This window comes from Triticum aestivum, chromosome 4A, assembly GCF_018294505.1.
Source record: "Triticum aestivum cultivar Chinese Spring chromosome 4A, IWGSC CS RefSeq v2.1, whole genome shotgun sequence".
NCBI lineage: Eukaryota > Viridiplantae > Streptophyta > Magnoliopsida > Poales > Poaceae > Triticum > Triticum aestivum.
This window is the reverse complement of record NC_057803.1, coordinates 269621405-269635700: the sequence shown is the minus strand read 5'-3', so window position 1 is coordinate 269635700 and position 14296 is coordinate 269621405. Positions and strand designations below refer to the sequence as shown.

The 14296-nt window shown below is 43.8% G+C and overlaps 1 long non-coding RNA gene across 2 annotated transcripts; it reads left to right on the top strand.

Moving 5' to 3' along the window:
- Nucleotides 1-8109: 8109 nt before the first annotated feature.
- Nucleotides 8110-11006, top strand: LOC123085946 (uncharacterized). Of its 2 annotated transcripts, XR_006440165.1 has the most exons (3): nucleotides 8117-8437; nucleotides 8558-8907; nucleotides 10405-11006. It is a non-coding gene; the product is annotated as an uncharacterized lncRNA (long non-coding RNA). The 2 variants fall into 2 exon arrangements; XR_006440166.1 differs by having other exon boundaries at nucleotides 8110-8437; nucleotides 8558-11006.
- Nucleotides 11007-14296: the final 3290 nt, after the last annotated feature.

Genomic DNA, 14296 nt, shown 5'->3' with positions numbered 1-14296 from the left:
GAAATGATCTGGCAAAAGGATTTGAGAAAGACAAGCATCATCGGAAGAAACCATTGGAGGCATGAACAAGACTTGAAGAGTTAGACGACCTTGAAGATTTATTGACCTTTAGAAGACCAAACCCCTGTTATATACCTACGTTAGATGCGGCGATTGTGAGCTGTCATTTGTTTGATGTTTTTCGACAGCCATAATAAAATCTGTCTTTTCAAAACTATTGTTTGCTTTGTGTGTATCCCTCTCTATATCTCTTATCCCACCCCAAACCCATGGACCCAATAGAGGACGAATGGAGATGAGCTCCTATTTTCTGGACCGATGAGTCAATTGGAGATAGACCGATGGATTCAGAACATGGAGGATCACATGAAGAATAACCCTGTAGTCGGAAAGGATATAACCCAGCATGCTCTTCAGTGCTTTGAAAGAGGTGCCACTACTTGGTAGAGGATGTACCAAACCATCCATGGATGGCAAGGAGTAACAATTTGGAAGGAATTTAAGTTGACTTTGCTAAAGTCTCGGTTTGTGTCCCAGAAATTGAAGCCTTCTGGAAAGGATATGAAGAAACCCTATGCATGCCAGCTTTGTGGCAAAATAGGACACAACCATAAAGAAAACAAGGACGAATACCCTCATAAGCGGAGGATTACCAAAGGAGTTAGCGGAGGACCTCAGGGAACTTCGGTTGGAGATTGTTCCCAAAGGTTTTGTTGTAGCAATGTAAGTTCAGTCTATATTGTTGGGAAAGATCCGTGAAGCTCAAAAGGATGATACAGAGATTGCTGAGATAAAAGAGAGGATGAGCAAAGGAAAGGCCAAAGGTTTTCGTAAGGATTAGCACGAAACCCTAAGGTTCAAGGATCGTGTATATGTTCCCAATGATGCAAAGATCAGGAAGTTAATACTTTAGGAGGCTCATGAGTCACCATACTCGATTCGCCCTGGAGACACCAAGATGTATTTGGAATTGAAGGAGTGTTTCTGGTGGACTGGTATGAAGGAGGATATTGCGGAGTGTGTAGTCGTAGGTAATGTATGCCAGAGAGTAAAGGCAGAGCATCAGAAGCCAGCAGGATTACTATAGCCTATGCCGATACCCGAATGGAAGTAGGATAAGCTTGGCATGGATTTCATTATCGGATTTCCCAGAACCCGATCGGGATATGATTCTATCTGGGTAGTAGTTGATTCTCTTGACCAAAGTGGCTCACTTTACCCCAGTGAAAACCACCTATACAAGTGTGAAGTTGACCAAGATGTATATGACCAGGATCGTATGGAGTTCCGAGGACCATCTTATCAGATAGAGGAACATAGTTTACCTCAAAGTTTTGGAATCAGCTGCACCAGACTTTGGGTACTAGGCTAGAGTTCAGTACAACCTTTCATCCGCAGACAGATGGATAGACCGAGAGAGTCAACCAAATTCTGGAGGACATGTTGAGAGCGTGTGCGCTAGGTTATGGATCTAGTAGGGATGATAATCTACCTTACGCGGAGTTCTCATACAACAACAGTTACCAAGCCAATTGAAGATGTCCCCTTTTGAAGCTTTGTATGGGAGAACGAGCCAGACACCATTGATGTCGGATGAAGTTGGAGACCGTCAGTTGTTTGGACCAAATGTGATCAAGGAGTCAGAAGAGAATGTTAAGTTGATCCGAGATAGACTAAAGGTAGCTCAGTCCGGGCAGAAGAGTTATGCAGACTCAAAAACGCAAGGAGGTAGTCTATGAAATTGGAGACAAAGCATGTCTTCGTGTGTCCCCTCTACAAGGAGTTAAACGATTTGGAGTTAAGGGAAAGTTAGCCCCGAGATTTGTAGGACCATACCGAGTTTTGGAGCGTATGGGAGAAGTGGCCAACAAGTTGGAGTCACCCGAAGGACTGTCAGGAGTTCATGATGTGTTTCATGTTTCCCAGTTGAAGAAGTGCCATGCAGAGATGGCCAATATTCCCATGTAAGGACGCTTCACCCTGGAAAGGATAATGATGTTCCACGAAGTGGAATATGGACTTCATAAGTATAAGTTTTTATCTCGGTATGTGGGATATCCCACGAGGATGAAGAGATAAATTACTATTGGATATAAAGGAGGTATGATGTCGGAAATATGGATCAATGGAAACTCCATGATGAGTCTGAGTAATCATGTCCTGGTTTGGTGCCAATAGAAGGAAGGAAGACGGTACAATTGGATGGATTTAAGAATACTAGGAAGTTGGAAGTTGGAATAATGATCAGTTGCCCGATGATAAGTTCAAGGACTACAAGTGATGATATGGGCCATAACCCACAGGCCCCAGGACCTGCCAAGAAGCAAGCACATTCTTGCTGAAGGAAAAACCATGGAAGACATTACGATTTTATCGACAGACGATCTTATAGGAGTTACGCAAAACCTGAGGGTTGTGAAGGAATGATAGCTACTTGTTTGGCTTGCAGAATTAATGGATTTAACCGAACTTGGTTCATCGACAAGAGAAATTCTGCAATGCTTGTGAGGATGACCGAGTGTTAGAATGCGAGATTCGCTAAACCATGTACAAGGTAATGATTTGGGTGCGGGGCGGATTGATCACCATACCGACTTACTCTTATTATTCGCATTGCTATATGGGATGGTAAATCTGAGTGACTTACCTATAGTAGAGAGACGACAATATTAAGCCTTGTTTAAACCTTAGAATGGTATAATCATTTCCCTTGTACAAGGCAGTTGTTGCCTATCGTAGGACATATGGTGAGGTTCAGCCTAGACCTATTTCCTGCAGGAGAAGCCATAAATGGTTGACCACCATGAGATGTCGATAGTTGTTTAGTATGCGGTAAAGGTTATGCCACTATCGGAAGAGCCCAGAGATGGAATTTCCCGAGATCTGGGAAGACCGAGACTGCCAACAATAAGGATGGAGTATATGAGTTTTGGTGGAACCATAACCATGTTTCTAAGGGTGGTAGCACCCCAGACCCCCTGTGATGATCGATGGATTTTGAGGAGACCCCCAAACCCTAACCTTTTTCTTTCTAGCCTCTCCAAATCTCAGGATGAGATTCATTTTAAGGATAGTAGGTTTGTAACATCCCAAAATTCTAAATTTTGGAATGTTATAATAAATAAATAGATTTGATTGTTTGTTTGGTTGTTGTGTGATTGATTGACTAAAAGTGAGTGAATTTGAAACTTTTGAAAGTTAAATGAGAGGGAATAAAAGGACTTTCCCAAACTTTCATCTTGCTTTTATGATCTCCATGAATTCAAATTCTTTTCATCACAAAACCCTGGAGAGAAGATGACATGACTTCTTCCATTTATTTAAATGCAAAGGGGTGTTGAAAATATTTGAATTTCATTTGAAAATATTTTTCAATTCAGAAACTTTAAGCAACTCAAAGATTTTCATGAGAGAAGATAAAATGACTTCTTCAAAATATATGAAATATTAGTTGCAAGTTTAAAGGGATCAAATTTAAAAGTCCCCTTCAAAATTATTCTCAATTTGGAGTTATTTGGATTTTATTCAAATTATTTTTCTCCAAAAATAAAATATATGGAAAATAGGGTAACATGATTCCCTACATTAGAAAATTGGAGAGAAATAAATTTGAATTAATTTTGGTATTTTTATAATTATTTTATTGGATTTTATTAGACCAGTAGCACTCTTTGAATTATATGAATTTGTGTGAATTTTATTTAATGCTAGGAAAATGTTCACGTTGTAGACAATCTTTTTCTGAAATTTTTAATATATTATATGCCTATATATTATTTTAATTTATTTTGTTTTTGTGTGTCAAAAAATATTTATAAAAAAAACTTTGGACCAACCGGACCGGGCCGGCCTAGCTCGCCAAGCCACGGCCCGGCCGGCCCACGCGCTCGCCCATGCCCGTCCCCGAGCTCGGGACGGACTCCCGCACCCGCACGGCGTCGCCGCCGCCGTACGCCGCCTGGACTCCCGCCGCCGCCTCTTCTCTGCCACCTTGCCCCCTGGCCCCCTTAAATAGTCGGGCCCCGGGCCCCGGGCCCCCGACGTCGCGCCGCCGACGCACTTCTCGCCGCGACTGCATCTCACCGGAGCCGCCGCCGTAGCCAGCACCGTGCCGCTGTCGCGCCCCGCCTGCCGAACCCTACACCCGCGCCACCATCCTCCGCCGCCACCGCACGCGCCATCACCGCCGCCACCGCCCGAAACCCACCGGAATCCGAAGCCCGGTTCGCCGCGGGTTTATTTTTGAAAACCGTCAAAACGGTATGAACTACCGAACCGCCCGGTTTTCCCATTTTTTAGTTTAGTTTTTTTTTCAAAAAATCGATCTGTTAGTTATTAGTGGACGTTCATCCGTTAGTATTTGTAGCGAACGGTTTTCGTATTGTATGCCTCTGTAGTGAGCGTTCGCTCGATAGGATTTTTCTTTTTTTTTTATTTTCTGTCGAGGGACCTATTTGTAGTATTTCTTTTACAGATTAGTCCCTAATCTTCAATCGATCACTACTTTTTACTCGTTAGTCCAAATCCAACGAAACCAACGCTCACTTATTCGTTATGATCCCCTCTATCCAGTAATCCAACTTAAATATGTGTTTGAAAGTTTAAAATTTGAATTAGACCAGAATTGAATTCAAACTTTGTTTGTTCGTAACTTGAGTTTCGTAACTCCGTTTGAGTTTATTCTTTTTGCAAATCGAAGCTCGTGACCTAAACTTTCTGATAAGGCCAAATACACATAATTTTGGTACTATTAGAAATTGTTTTATGTTGCAAGAGTTGATTGCTTGGTTTTGATGCTTTCTGAATTGTTCTTCGTTCTTTCCGACCTTTTGAGTGATTACTTATGTGTGGTTACTATTGCTTGCCTACGATAGATTGAACGGAGTGTGATGAGTAGATCTATCAAGAGTTATGAGTGCGAATCATCTTCATCAACATTGCAGGAAAGTTCACACCTTGATCATATCCCTTTCATACCTAGTTTTTATACATTAGTTTCACCCCCAAACATTGCATGGTTAGAAATTTATAACATGTGGGTATCGGGGAGTAGTTGATGAGGTAGGAACCTATTGCCCTGCATTCAAACCCTGGGAGTTACTTTTACGTTATGCTCATATTGCTATGCTATGCTCGTAGACGTGGATCGGTTTGAGAGAATTCATGACAGATGTGAGAGTTATTATTTAATGGTTAACTTAAGGTGGCTACTTTAATACACATCTGGATGGATTGGTTGGGGCACCCTGGAGCACCCAGTGGTTTGCCCAGGCACCCGGAGAACCCAGTGTTTGCCCAAGGGGATCCCGGAGGACCCGCGTGATCACCCTATGAAATGCCACCCAGGCTCAAAGGGGTAATAAGATTATTCATGCTAGAAACTTCCGTGTGTAGCCACAAGCTATTATGGGCTCTAGCATAGTTGAGTAAGTTGCGAGAAGCTCTTGAGGAGGTGGATCAACAGGTAGAGGGATGTAGGTTTGGTATGGTCTGCCCGGAGTAAGGAGTTAATGTTTCTGAAAGACTGTGTCTCGGTCATCCGTTTCTCAAACACCATGTAGTGCGAGAAACCCAACGGAGGCGATCGAGTCTTGTGGGGAAAAGTGCGCAAACCTCTACAGAGTGTACAAACTAATCATGACCGTGTCCCTGGTTATGGACATCTTGAGTATCTGGTTCTTGGATTATCATATTGGTCTCATCACGTTACTTAAATAATTTGTTGGGTTATTGATGTTAATTTGGGATTGAGTTGGAGGAACCTTCTCAATATTTTTCAACCAACTTTGTAGTTAAATAAAATGCATTCCTTTGTTGTAGGAAAAAATGGGCTTTTCGCAAAAACATTATAACCATACAGCTTTTCCACCAGCCATATATGCATGTAGTGACAGCCATTGTTCCTCATTATCCTTTGGTGTGAATTTGCCAGTACATTCAATGTACTGACCCTCTGTGGCTGCAACGTCTCATGTTGCAGGACTTCTTACGACGAGTAAGTGATACGTTAGGGTTACGATTTCTACACTCAACTTTGTTGTTGGTGTTGATGGGAATCCACAACCTTTGTTACTTCCGCTATATGGATTAAGGTAATAGTTTTTACGTTACTTTATACATGTGATTTGTCTCTGTTATAAATCCTCGAGTATTGTGGGATGACACTTAAGCACAGAGACTAGACCGTCTGAGGTCGGGTCGCTACAAAGTATCACCAGGTTGACCCCTAATTTTTATGTTGACCTCGTGATCAAGTTGGTTTCTTGTAAACCACCCCTTCTTCAAGAGTCTGTGTTGGATACCCCTGAGCTAGTTGGTTGATCTAAACAACAACTTGGGAGTTGGAAGATAAAATATTGCCTAACTTAGTTCATTCTAAAGGGATATCTTTGGGTTTGTGTGTGTGTTAAAGAAAGATGTTATCTCCATCGATTGGTCCTCGTGATCAGTTGTTTGACCTATTGTCTTATCCAATCTTTGATTTGACTATGGGCTATCCTCAAATCAAATTAGAACCGACGATGTTCGTAATGTTGTCTTACTCGTGATTGATCCCTCGATCATACACCATTACATCTTTTGGTCTTAGCAAGCTATCACCGTGTTCACTTAATTGTGGAATTCCATCTATATGGAAGCCTAGATGAATTGTTGTTGAGCCCATTGACAACATTTTCATCTTGTCCATGATTCATGTTGAACGTCTAAGTTAGTGTTCAAAACTTCTGAAAGCATTTTCTTCATTCTAGCTCATGAAGTTTATGTTTGAACGAAAGAAGTGACTTCCTCTAATTCATGTGCATTTGATGCAAGTTGCCACCATGAATTCGAGAAAGCTTGTTTTGCTTCCTCTGGAATCATCCCAAGTCAGTCATGCATATGTGCGAAGTATTCTGTGGCTTGGATACTTGCAACCTTCATTCCATAAGTATCCCCTAGCACACCAGGCTACTGATTGATTTGTTCAAGAAGAATAAGTTCCTTCTTAAGCCATGATGTGCATGACCTGTCTTTGCCACTGACTAGGCCACTGATTGATTTGTTCAAGGAGAAGAAGTAGCTGAACCCCATTCCTTTGCATGACCCGTCTTTGCCACAGTAAATAGTTGAAACCTACTAGCATGAGTAGGAGTTACCTGAGCCATGATGTGCCGACTCATCCATGCTTGTTGTCACGCCTGCTATTGCTTAGATTTGTGTCAGGTCTGATTCATCGGGGATGAATTGGAATGTGGTGAACATGTCCTACTGTTGAGAGCTAAGTGTGTGAACATGATTTGGTAAAGGTAGAGGTGAGATGCCATGTAGGAGTACATGGTTGATTTTCTCATTGAAACCATCCTCAAGAGCTGAGTTCCGTGTTCGTGATCCAAGACAGTTACTACCACACATTGGTTTCCAGTAACTCGATCCCTCTCGGTTTATTAATCACCCGATCTCTGTCCAGGAGTTGCAACTAGTTTCTGGTGTTTGTAGGTTGTGTTAGTAGTCTACCAAGTGGAACCTGGCCAGGTGGGCTTGGGACAGACTAGGCACCGTGGCATGGTGTACCAAGTGGAACCCAGATGGTGGGCTTGGGAACCCTGCTCATATCGTTTGGGGTCATAGTGGAAACCTTGGCGGGACTTCCTTGCAGATGGAACTCGAATAGACGATTAACCTAGACTAGAGACTTGTGTGGTTAGTCAGGTCGTGGCCAACATCCTCTTTGGGCTTCCGTTTGAAGGTTGCTGAGTACATGTTGTGTAACTGGAGATAATTGGTGAGAGCGTGTGTGAAGAAGTATACTCCTGCAGAGTTAACATAATATATTTGAATAGCCGCGTCCGCGGATATGGACCACTTGGAACGCTTACATTGTTCATAGACAAGTGAAGTGGATACCACTACTAGGAAAATGCTTATACGTAGAACTTTACCAGCAGCGTTTGTTTGAGACCCCACACTGCTGGTAAATACCAGTAGCGCTTGGTACAAAACGCTCTGCTGTATTACTTAGCAGCAGCGTGGTTTTTTTTGGCAGCGCTACTAGTAAGTGTGTCAACCACACCTCCGGATTATTAAGACATAATAGCAGCATGGGTGATCAACACAGCGCTACTGCTAAAGACATAACTGTAGCGCCTGGTTTGCAAAACGCGCTACTATCACCCACGCTAAAAAAATCCACCCAACACCCGCGCACACACTCCAGTCTTCCTCCTCCCCCACCCAAGACCCAACGAATTCCCCAATCCTCCTCTCCTCTGCCCCAACCCCGCCGCCGCCGGCCTCGTCTCCCTCTACCCCCGACGCCGCCGCTCCACCCTCTCCCGCGCCCCTCACCTTGTCTCCCATCCACAGATCGAGCGAGAAGGTGAGGCAGCCCCCAGATCCACGGTGACATGGAGGTCGGAAACCCTAGCTAGCATGGCCACCGAGCCGCAGGCGGAAGCAGGTGCAGCACCGGATCCCTCTCCTCCACCTCCTCCTCCTCTTCCATGGCCTTCTCATCTTCCCTTTTTACCTTATTACTGCAATTTGATTTCCTTCCTCTCCCTCTTCCTCACGCACGCAGGCCAAGGCCATGGTGAGCAGTACCCCCCCCCCCCCCCCCCCCCCCCCCCCCCCCGGTCACCACGAGAGGAGAGGAGAGGAGAGGATAGAAGGGGGACATCCAGCAAGCAGGCCATGGCGGTGGCCAGATCCGCCCATCAGACCAGCATCGTGAGGAGACAGACGGCATGGAGCTGGTCGTCAAGGTCCGACCTTGGTGAGTTCAATCAATGTCTTGGTTCTGACCTTCTTCCCTTCCCTTGCCTCCGTTGATGCTCTTCCTCATGCAGGCAGGCACCAAGGTGCACGTACTCCATGGAGATGCTTCTCCATCCAGCTCTGACACACGCCGTAGCCGCGGTAACCATCAAGGTGCAGCCTTGTTCATCCCACCTCCCCTCCACTTATCTTCTTCTAGATTTGTTCATCTCCGCATCTGTCCCGTGCAGGCAGTTTTCTAGCATCACCAGGGTCTCCCACTCTGTTCCTAATTATTTCATTAGATTAGATGCAGAATAAATATGAGAGGGAGCAGAAAGAATCATGTATTTCATTCATTAGGCAACTATTACGTGTAGGTGCTCACGACCAAGATTGTTGTTGTTTGTACTGCATACCTCTTTATGCATTGGCTATTTTTTTAGTTTTTCTTCTCACACCATGGGTTTGGTCTGTGTCGTGCTTGGTTTGGTTGAGCGCCTTGTTTCATCGGGATCCCCTTGGCCGGTACATCGTCATCTTTGGGGTGGGAGACATCATCGCGGCCTTCCTGGCCTTCCTGGGTGGTGAGGAGTAGGACTGCGAAGCAGGGTAGCAGTAGGCGATTAATCAGTTGAGCTAGCTGGAGGGCATCTGCTCATGTCGAGTATGCATTGTGCTGTGTGTTAATCTAGTTGCTATATTGTAGTGTTAATTCGATAAGACCGACCATGCTAGTTGGTACCCTGGCGTCTTTCTCTGTGGTATATATGATCAGACATGAGCTATTTAATAGGCATGCTTAATTATATATATCCAGCTTCCTTTCGTAGTAGTACAATTAACTGATGTCGCTGAAATCGATACTCTAGTTTATATGGATGACGTACTCTAGCTTCATTATGTAACAGTACATATAGTTGGTGTAAAAATGTAATCGATCGGGGTTCAGCTGGATCTTGGCCGGAGTGTCATGCTTCTGATTGAGGTCCTCCTTAATTCCGATGTCTTTCTCCACTACACGTCGAGCCCACTTCTTTGGTCTTTGATGGGCGTTGAACTAGGCTGCATGCTATGCTACACAGCGCAAAGAGACTGCACAAATACTCGCAGACAGAAGAAAAAGAGACCACAAGGTCTTTGGTCTCTCAATTTTTGTTCTTCTACATCCCCTCCTATGATGCTAGCTGAAGCAGCTTGTTGAGTTATTTTGGAATCTTTTATGCACTTTTCTGTTGGGTGCCTTTATTTTAAACTATGAGATATGCCTATGTTTAATTCGGAAATCTAGATGCAATCTTATGTTGTTCCACCGAGATTGATTTTCAACTTGTGTATATCTAATATTTCTTATTGCAGCTTTAAGTTTCACTGTCATCTAGCTTTGTCTAGTTAATTTTGCTAACGAAGAATTTAGGATAGAGGAATTCACAATTTACTAAAGTTTGAAGACACTGCATGTGGGTTTCTTCTTTTTGTTGGTCTGAAATTGCTGCTCTCGTTGGATTGTAAATCATGCGATCTCTTCTAGTTTTATTGTAAATCATGCTATGTTCCAAACTCCTTTTTATTCTGCTCATATGATATGGGTCATCTTTTGTTTTCTATCCTGATGCCTCATGTATTTACAGTAGTAATGTTCTAAATTTAGTATTTCTTGAACATGGTCAGGAACTCAAATAGTTGATGCTGGCAAAATAGAAGTTCCTTCACCAAAGAAAGTAATTCCACTGATTCCAGGATTTGTGAGTTCGTAGTAGTGTTCTATTTATAGACCTAGTGGTCATTTCACTGTTTCTTAGTTGGTTGTGTCGCTGATCCCGTTGAAACTCTCTATTTTTGGATCATTGGACCAGTTCTAGTTATCCTAAGTGCAATCCCTAACAGCAAAGCATTTTCCTACGGGTCATGTCTAGTAAGCCCAAGAAAACTAATAGGGAGCACATGGGCATAGGGTGGCATCGACGACGACGACGACATCGACATGGGGTTGCGGCGGCGACGATGACGGCGGCATCGACAAGGGGCTGCGGCGCCGACGACATCATCATGGTGCTGCGGCGGCGACGACAACAACAACATCAACATTGGCTTCTGGAGGCGCCGACGCTGACCTATAAGCGCGGCGTATATTGTATATACCTGTATTAATTTTCTATATCAGATATGCATGATTGACTGTAAGCATAACATGTACATATTATGAATGCATGTATGTGAGTACTATGAAATGTTTGTCTAAACTGGAATAAATAGATTTTTATTTTTTTAAATCCTAATTTATTACTAGTGGTGTGGGTGTATCATAGACGCGCAACTACTATTCCGTTAGTAGTAGTGTGGGCTGAAATAGTAGTAGCGCGGGGCACCAACGCTACTGGTATGTCTATTAGTAGTAGCATGGGGTAAAACATACGCTACTGCTAAAAAATAGCTGTAGCGTCATAGCAGTAGCGTGGGAACCTACGTTTTTCCTAGTAGTGTATTATAAAATGTGCAAGATAAGTGTGAGTGATATGGATGACCTTCTTGTAGGGAGACGAGAAAGGATCCATAGTGGTGTATTGATATGGTGAATATGTGGACTTGTGTGTGCCACCTCAAAAGAGTTACCAACAGTCGTTGTACAGGATAGCCACTAAGTCAAAGCTGGCTTGATGCAGTTAAACGCCACCACTCCCTTTGTTGATACCGATGCATATGTAGCTAGTTCTGATGTAAGTCTTGTTGGGTATATTTGTACTCACATTTGCTTAAATTTATGTTTTGCAGTGGAGACTTCAGTCTCACTAGTTATCTCGGCTACGATCTTGTACCCTTGGGAGGGCCTTGTAGAGATAGTCAGGCTTCTCATCCTTTTTCATTTGTAGTTGTCTGTACTTAGACTTGATATGCTCCCGTTGCTTGTATGCTCTTTATGTTGGGTCATGTGACCCCTGTTTGTACTAACACTACTAGGAAAATGCTTATAGACAGTAGCATAGTAGTAGCGCTTCTTATAATAAAACACTGCTACTACTTATCAGTAGCGCTTTTTATAAAAAGAGCTACTACTATTCCCTTACCAGTAGCGTTGTTTTAGTAAAAAAACGCTAATACTACAATTGCTAGGCCATTGCCGGCAGGCCAAGCATAGTAGTAGCGCTTTTATGTATGAAGCGCTATTGCTACTGGACGTAGCAGTAGCGCTTTCTACATTCAAGCGCTACTACTACGGGCTCTTTATCCAGCCCAACGGCCCACGCTCGACCTCTCTCTCACTCCCTCGCCCTTACACACTCACTCGCCTCTCTCCGCCGTCGTCGCCGCCGCCCTCTCCCGCGCACCACCGCCCCCCACGCCGGCGCTCTCTCACTGGCCGCCCTCTCCCGCGTCGGCTCAGCTCCCTCGTCGGCCACCCTACCCCGCGCCGGCCTCCTCCCCCGCCGGCCACCCTCACCCGCACCGGATCTACTCCCTCGCCAGCCACCCTCGCCCGCGCCGACTCTGCTCCTCGCCGGCCTCCTCCCCGCACCGGCCTCCTTCCCCGCCGACCTCCTCCACCACCGCGAGGTACTCCTCCTCCCTCCTTCATTAGGTTAGGTAACTTAGGTGAATTTAGTTAATTAACTTAGGTGAATTTAGTTAATTAATCTAGATGTTTTTTAGTTAGAGAAGTAGGTTAGGTAACTAATTAAGTAGATGCTAATTTAGGGCAGTGGTGTTAAGTTTATAGAAAAAAATCAATATAGTTTTTTTACTGTTTTTAAGTAAGTGTTTAATAGAATTAGCTAGAAAATTAATAGAACTAGTTAAACTAGTTTATTTTTAGTAAGTATTAGTTTATTTTATTTATAGTAAGTGCTTAGTTGAACTTGTTGAATTAATAAAACTAGTTTATTTTTAGTAAGAAAATTTAGGTATATGAGATTTGATTATCTAATTAAAATTTTACTATAGAACTAGTTTATTTTTAGTAAGAAAATTAATAGAACTAGTTTATTTTTTAAGTTAAACCAATTATTCCCGCATCGACATCGACGACGCCTATCCCGCATCCTCGTCATCGACTCGGCAGAGGAGGCCTAGGCTTGGGGAGGAGCCATGTCCGGGACTGGGCTCCGGCAGGCTCGTACTGGGAGGTGCTACCTTCTGGGGGGCGTAGGTTGGTGAGGAGCCAGCCCGTTGTTAACCTAAACCTTCTTTGGTGGTGGTCGAGTGGGCCAGTGATGGTGCAGAGGCTTGAGGACCCCGCGGAGGTGGTACGTCACCGTGTCAGTGAGGAGGACGAGCACGTCCGTCGCTACATGGTTGCGTTGGAGGGCAGGTTCTCCAATACCTGGGAGGTCCTTCAGGGATCTCACTTGAGCTATGATCATTTGATGGTTCCTTCTCTTTGGGTGTCCACTGCCCGTGCCGATACCCGTTGTTCGCTACGGTTTTAGTTGTATTAGTGATGTTATATGTATGATACTATTCAAGATCTATTAGTGATAATATTCAACGATGTACGAACGAAAGAGATGGTTTAGTTTTTCTTATTGAATGAATGCTAATTTGAATACTAATTTATTTTACGATTTGGTTTTGCTTATTGAATGCTCAAACTGGAAAACTACTCCATCAAGTTTGAATGCTCATATGATGTAGATATAAACATGTATATCTTGTGTTGCTCAAATAGGAAATGTGCTTGCCCAAGTGGCCAGCCATGTTTGCAGGTTACACCACCTATAGTGGCATATGTTTTGCCGGAGTGTTGATTAATTTCCATTCTGGTAAATTTCAGGCGCTCAATATGTCCTTTTTTGGGAAAGGTCATGCCGAATTTTTCCGTTAATTCTGGCATGACTTGTGTTAGAATATGTAGGAAATATTCAGTGGCCTAGATTTTCTCGAAAAATAATTAAATGACATTTCGGGTTGACTTTAAGTCTGTCGAGGTTCCATCACCGAAGGTCAAAAAATTAGTAAGGGAGTGTGTTCGCCATAAATGAGAGAGGGCGAGGAAGCCTGACTGTTGTCGTGGTGGTCGTTTTTCCTTCTTCTACTTGTGCTAGACCTTTGTTATGCACTAGGGGAAGGAGGAATAACGACCATCACCGACGATCGAAAAATCGATGAGGGAGTGTATCCACCATATATGAGAGAGGACGAAGAATCCCGACTGTTGTCGTGGGGGTCGCTTCTCCTTCTTCTCCTTGTGCTAGACCTTTGTTATGCACTAGGGGAAGGAGGAGTAACGACCATCACCGACGGTCGCAAATGTCAGAGAGGAATCAGTGACGGAGAGTCTCCACCATATAGACTTGGCAGACCGATAGTCAACCAATGATGAATAATAATGATCTAATTTAAATTTTATAGTACATATATTGAATTGTACAAGTTTAATCTTTGAATTATGAACGTAGGAAATGTCGTCATCGGACGACGAAAGTCTCCCGGGGGAGTGCAGCTGGTGCAACAACGACCGAGGTCTGTGCGATAGGCCTCACCTGGACGAAGATCGGCGCTTCAACATTAAGCTCCAGGAGACCTTCGATGTTGAAACGGTATGCAACGACGAAAATTGTTTTTTTTG